This window comes from Dermochelys coriacea, chromosome 13 (assembly GCF_009764565.3).
Source record: "Dermochelys coriacea isolate rDerCor1 chromosome 13, rDerCor1.pri.v4, whole genome shotgun sequence".
In the NCBI taxonomy this organism is placed as follows: Eukaryota; Metazoa; Chordata; order Testudines; family Dermochelyidae; genus Dermochelys; species Dermochelys coriacea.
This window is the reverse complement of record NC_050080.1, coordinates 26,576,539-26,583,074: the sequence shown is the minus strand read 5'-3', so window position 1 is coordinate 26,583,074 and position 6,536 is coordinate 26,576,539. Positions and strand designations below refer to the sequence as shown.

Genomic DNA, 6,536 nt, shown 5'->3' with positions numbered 1-6,536 from the left:
GTAAGTAGAACCAGAATAATACAGAGCAGTTACTCATGTCTGCAAAGCACTTCCAACAACAGCTGGACTACTGAGACTAGTAATTCCTTTCAAATAGTTCCCCAAATTGCTGTCAGACCAGACTAATTCCAAATCAAGACCAAACTGGCCTGGATCCAGATGGTGACTTAGAGGTGAAAGACTTTGCAGATACTCAGGTGCTTGTTTATCCATTTGGCATAGCCCTGATTTAAATGTTTGCTAAATACCCTGGAGCACGGGAGTGAGAAACCTATGGCACAGGTGTCAGGCTGCAATGATGTTGCTATTGTCAGAGAATATATAACAGACAGCACTGCCCGGTGTACACGTCTTTAATCTGCACTGCAGGAAATAACTGGAAGTGGAGATTTTTGGAAAGATATTATCCTTAGACAGAAATTAAATTGCTCTGGCTCAATACAGATTCCCCTTGCATTTTTCCTGGTGGTAGGGTCAGAGTATTCTTGTGATGTGAAGCTTTTTACAAAGCAATTTCAATAAAGCCTATAATAAGCTATGCAGCACCGGTATTTATGTTCAGCTTCAGCAGCTATCACCTTTTCCAAATCCCTAACAGCATTGATAGAAGGAGGGACTAGTGGTTCAGGTATTGGACAGGGCCTCAGGAGGTCTGCAGTCAGGTACTGGCCCTGGCACAGACTTTGTGGGTGATCTTGGGCAACTCACTTAGACCAAGATTTCCAAAAGCAACTAGTGATTTTTGGTGCCCTATGAGATCTGTTACCGGGGCTGATTTGCAGAAAGTGTGGAGCATCCACACCCTGACAATCAGGCCTCCTTGTGTCTCAGCTAGGGTTCTTACTGTGCATTAGAAGTGCCTTCATGGAGTTTAGCTCTGCACACTTTAAAGTGCATTATGCTGAAGCACACAAAGGCACTTTTAGTGTGCAATGAGTGTCCACAGGAGGAGTTAGTGCAGAGCAACTAGTGCACTGCAAATTCACACCCTGCCTTGCTACTCCCATTTCAAAGTGGGGCAGATCAAAGCATACTAGGGAACTGGTTAGTGCGCGTCAGCAGGGTCCACATGGATTCCTAGTGTGCAGCCAGCTGGTGCAGGGTACATTTACATCCTGGTTTGCATGAATTAAGCAATAGTGTAGATAAGTCCTTAGTCTTTCTGTGCCTCACTTGCTCATCTGTAAAATAGGAATGATAATCTCTCCTTTCTCCCACCCATTATCTGCCTTCTTACCTTGTAAACTCTTTGTGGCAGGGGATGTCTCTTACTGTGTGCGTACAGCCTTGATCTGGGGCACAGCCTCTAGGCTACTGCAGTACAAATAAATAAGAGTAACTGGAAACATTTTGGCCTGAGGACGCTATTTAGCAGAGCCCTGATAACACTAATACATTTCACAGGGAGAAGGTCACCCAACTTTGTCCCAACCCCTGACTTGCGGTGCAGCATCTCAGGAAGTCATTTTAACAATCAGGATCTCTAGGCTTGGCCCATTTGCTTCATTTAGTGTAATTTCTACTTGAGACTCTATGCAACTCTTCTTTTCCCCCCTCTTCACCGATTGGCTATGTTATCACAGCCCTGCTGACAAAAATGCATAAGAGAAAGGCATTAGATACCAGTTGCTCCATGGAAACATAAGCTTCACGCAACTCTAAGCTGTTTCTTCACCATTCAGTGGTTCTGAGGTTGCCGCTTGTCCTGTTTTGGACTAGTATGTGTTTTATTCACTACAGCACCCTAGGGGCCTGAGCAAATCAGTAAACTAACACTGAGATTAAAAATGAAAAAAGGTCTGGAGAGTTCAGGAATAAACTGAAACAGGAGAGAACCACAGGACTTGGGAGGCAGTGTTTTAGAGACAACATGGTATTTTTGGACTTCACCCCAGCACTCATTTTTCAGCAGCCCTTGGACTTCTGGGGGGCAGTACTGCTGAAAAACTGATGGTGCTCGTGTAGAGGAGGGGACAGCTGCCCTTCCACTCAGAGCCCAGACTGGAACCAAAGGTGATGAGCGGCAGGTTGTTTTTGCTGGGGAACTGTCATAGACTCCTCCCAGAGCGCCCCCGGATGGTATGACCTAGCACCGCAGCACTCCCACCTCAGTTTCCCACAGCAGTCACCAGCCAACTCTGCCATACAGGTGACCTAGCCAAGCAGCTTTAGAGAGTCCACCCCTTCTGGGCTAGCAGCATCCCAAAAGCAACCACAAAGTCTTCACTCCAGCATCACACCAGGCCCAGCCCATCCATCCCCATGTGGCTGTGTTCTCTCCTCAGCCCCGCCTGGGAGTTACTCCCTGGCCTTTCCACAGGCCTCTGTCTGCCATGTGCTCCTGCCTTCTGGCTCTGCACAGCCCCTGCTCTCCCCCCCGCCAGCCCTTAACTGCCGGGCTGTCCTCCTTCTAGCTCAGCCCACAAGCCTCTGACTCCCCTTGGGCCCAGTCTTTATATCCCTTCCCCCATCTGGCCTCACCAGCTTCCTCCTGGCCCAGGCATCCCGGCTTCAGCTCCCCTGTTCTTCTGGTTCCTCAGGCCAGCACAAGCCCATATGCTCTCCTCCCTAGCCAACAGCCATCCCAGGGCTTTGCTCCTCTAATCTCACGCCTTGCACAGGTGTAGCAGGGCAGGGCTAATGGAGCCAGGCAGACTGGCCCCAAGCCCCTTGGTCTTTAAAGGGACAGGCCACCCCATTACAGACCCATGCAACTTTAGTTCACCTGGAAGATCCAGCACAAGCAGATATTAGGGCTGCTTGTAGATGCAAGTACAACTCAGTGGCCAGATCCTCCAGGCCATTAAGGCTGCTTCATGCTGCTCTCTGAAGCCAACTTAACCAGCCACTTGAGGATTCCCCCAGTGCAAGGGAACCCTTTGGTGGAGTAGAGCTGCTGGAGCAATTTCTGCGCCACCCCACCCTCCCAGCGACTCCTGGCTGGCATGGCACAGGTGATGTGACTACCGAGTGCTGGTGATGTAAAGAGAAGGGTCTCCAGCAATGACCCCGTGACATTGGGATACCAACCCAGAAAAGCCCTGCATTCTAGAGCCAACCCCCAGCATGCAGGGTTTGGGAGGCGCTTGGTATCTTCAGCACTTACTCAGTGTTCTCCTGGTCCCTGCATCCTTCCTGTCTGTGATGGAATCCTCAGCTCCGGCTGGGCATGGCCCCACATTGCCAGAACTTTGCTTCTCAGACTCCCTGAGGGTCACCCTGCCCTGGGTCCCCAATGTCCAGGTTACTATTTCATTAACACCTTTGCACCAGACCAGCAGACAGTGTAAACCGGCCTTGATTTCAGTGGAGCTGAGGATTTGGCCTGCTGGATGCTTCCTGAGCAAACCCCTTAGATTGCAGCTTTGTCTCCATCACATACGCACTTTCCTGTAGTTGTCAAGCCGCTTGCATCCCCTGCCTCAAATGCTGTGCCAGGTTCCAGCTGTAATTGGACAAGAGCGAGGGACAGGCTCAGACTGTATGCGCCACGTGGCTTGTTTGCCTCCTATCACCACTCAGCTTTCTACCACCTTCATGCTCTGCAATCAATGCAGTCCTGCCGGGGGATGATCGATGCACAGGAGGCTCTGTCCCTCTTTGGCCCTCTTAGTAGGGCCAAACTGACAGCCCTGGAGATTAACTCTGTCTCTGTACAGAACAAGCAGAGCAGAGGCAAGCTGCCCTTACCCTGCTCCAGCCCTGTGCCTCAAGGGGATCTAGCTCTGTCTTGCTGCATGAACTTGGGCTGCATGGACAGCGGTAGAGTCACAACTGACTCTGGGACTCCCAGTTCCATGGTCCCAGTTCAGGAAACCATCCCTAGTTAGGACAGCATTTAAGCGCATACTTAAGTCTCCAGTAAATAGTACTTAAGCACATGCATATGTGCTGTCCCAAATAGGGGTGGTGTCCTGCATGGGGGCTGAGATTAGTATAGTCTCCTAGCCCCTGTAATCCTAAATCACTTCACAAGCTTTCTACACACAGGTACAGCTGCTGTTCAAATGCAGTCTCCCCTACAGTGGGAAGGGACCAGGCAGGACCCCACAGACACAGCGGGGAGAAGAGGGGTTTTTTTCTTGGCCAGGATGACATCAGAATTTATTTAGATTCTAAAGCTGTTTGGGGCAGGGACTGTCAGGGCCCCATTCTCAGTGGGGCCTTTGCCATTACCTTAATAAATGTGATTAACAAGCAAGCTGAATGGGAGGAATGTCCATACAGCTTTGGGTTGTTTCTAGCTAATATTTCTTTTGCTCCACATCCTCCTGGCACATCCCACTTTGCTTTTTGGCTGCTGTTATTGCACTTGCAAACAGCACAGCCTGTTTTACTTCTCTGGCCTTTCAAATAAGAAGTTTAGTCCTTAATATACTCAATATTAAATTCAGATTTCATTTCAAAACAGATTTTCAAAAACTATCATTGATTTTTATTCACACTGATTTTGGGAGGGGGAGTAGAGAGAGAGAGAGAGAGAGACCGACCATTTTCTAGCAATGTCTTTGACAAGATGTGAAATCTGATTTTAATTTTAAGATGAGGTGCAGAGATGCCTCTTCAGACCTGAAGAAGAGCTCTGTGTAGCTTGACAGTTTGCCTCTTTCACCAACAGAAGTTGGTCCAATAAAAGATATTATCTCCCCCACCTTGTCTCTCTATAGAAAAGTGATCATTTTTCTATTGAATTTTATAGGACTTTTCCATAATTTAATTAAATCAATTTAGCTGCATCTGTGCAACCCCTTGTGTGGGCACTCCAACTGGTTTTAGAGTGGCTGATACCAATTTAGCTTAATTTGATAACCCTGTCATCATTGCAGGCTGACCTGGCATACCCCTTGTGAGTAGGCATGGTGTTGCAGGTGAGCCCTTGATTTGTCCCTGTCACAGGGTCCAGTCACTGTAGATGGCACCTCCTCCTGGTTGGTCTGGGGATTAGCCGTAGCCAGGCATTGCACCCTCCTCTGGTGGTGTCTTCACCCATCGGTACCTCTCGCTCCAGGAATTGGGGTTTTCTCTTCGTGACTCAGCCCTCCGGCTGGGTCACCATACATGGTCCTTCCTTCTGAGGTAATAAAGTCCTTCTTGACAAATGGTCTTCCTGCTCACTGCCCCACTGGTGCCACTTCATCAGCTGCTGGTAGGAGGACCTAGACCTGCCCTCTATGCTGGGTCCCAGCTCAGGGGCCCGCTCATCAGCAGCCAAGGTTTGACCTACCCCGTTGCTCTTTTCCCTGAGCCTTGTTTACCTCTCTGGCTCTCCCTCTTCTCTATGTTTGCCAGTCCAAACTCTCCCCTCCCAGGGAGTAACCATAGGCTACTTGCCTCTAGCCCCAGACACCTCTCCCTTCTCCTAGGGAGTGACTGTAGACCCCTTCCCTGCAGCATCTGTTGCCAGCTTCCTGGTTTATAGGCCCCACCTGTCCCTGCCCAGCTTAGCCTTGTGTCTAATTAATCCCTGCTCCCTGCCTCCACATGCAGCCTGGGCAGTTAATTAGGCCTAATTTATCCTCTCAGGGCCATTGTGGTATATACCCCATCACAGTCCATCAACCAGAGTATTAAGTCCAGACAGGCCTCTTTTGCAGGGCCTCATTTACTAGCAGAAAAGCTAATGCACAACACTCACAAAGCTTTCACCCCTGTATCCGAGCTGGATGATCGGGTCAGTCTTAGTTTCCCACCCGAGTCCAGTGCTCTCCTCTATCCAGGCTCTTCCACAGGGGCTCCCGTGATTCCAATCTCTGCCCTTGGTGTTAAGCCTCTTGCCTCTGCTGGACTCAGACTCTTCCCTAGAGTCAGGGGAGGTCCAGTCCCTGCAACGCGTCTCCCGGGACAGCAAGTGATCCATGCCAGGCTGGGCTTCCAACCAGTGTCAGGGAGACTCACTGGCTGAGACCAGGCCCCCTTGGATACCTGCTGACTGCAGCTGTCTATCTAGGCGGCTCCTCTCTCTCTAGGAGCACCTCTTATAGACTTTCCAATCTGTTGGGTTCCCCAGAGTGCTCACCCTCTAGGCTCCCTGCTCAGCTCTCTGCCTCAGGCCTCTCTCCACAGGAGCTTCCTGGCTCCCTCTGGCTGAGCTTGGGTAACTTTTATTAGGTACAGGTGCTTGTTTACTAATCAGCCCCCTGGGGCAGCCAGGTACCCCCGGTGGGGCCTTTGTAAGACAGACTGGGCCATAAATCCCCAGAAGAGGCAGCTGCCCAGTGACCCACACTTCCTGAGCGAACTCAATATTAGCTACTTTTAATTGATACAATCCACTCTGAAACCAGTTTAAGGGTGTCCACACATGGGGGCTGTACTGATTGAGTGCATTAGAAATAGGCTCAGTTAAAGCATTGCCATTTCTATGGCTGGATTGGGCCTGTGTGCACCTGAAGGGTGTGTTACTGCAGTCATCTCAACCTAGGGCTCGATCCTGCTTCCACTGATGTTGGTGACAAAGCGCTGATTGACTGGAATGGTGCAGGAGCAGGCTGTGGAGGCGACATCTTGCTGATCACATCTTTTGCAGAGAAAATCTC

The 6,536-nt window shown here is 50.0% G+C and overlaps 1 long non-coding RNA gene across 2 annotated transcripts; it reads right to left on the bottom strand.

Annotated features, from left to right (window-relative positions):
• Positions 1–352: 352 nt before the first annotated feature.
• Positions 353–6,096, bottom strand: LOC122456412. 2 transcript variants are annotated; one of them, XR_006275329.1, is made up of 3 exons: positions 5,691–6,096; positions 3,107–3,445; positions 353–1,585 (listed from the first exon to the last, which is right to left on the bottom strand). It is a non-coding gene; the product is annotated as an uncharacterized LOC122456412 (long non-coding RNA). The 2 variants fall into 2 exon arrangements; XR_006275330.1 differs by having other exon boundaries at positions 353–1,588; positions 5,691–6,084.
• Between the last annotated feature and the right edge of the window lie 440 nt (positions 6,097–6,536).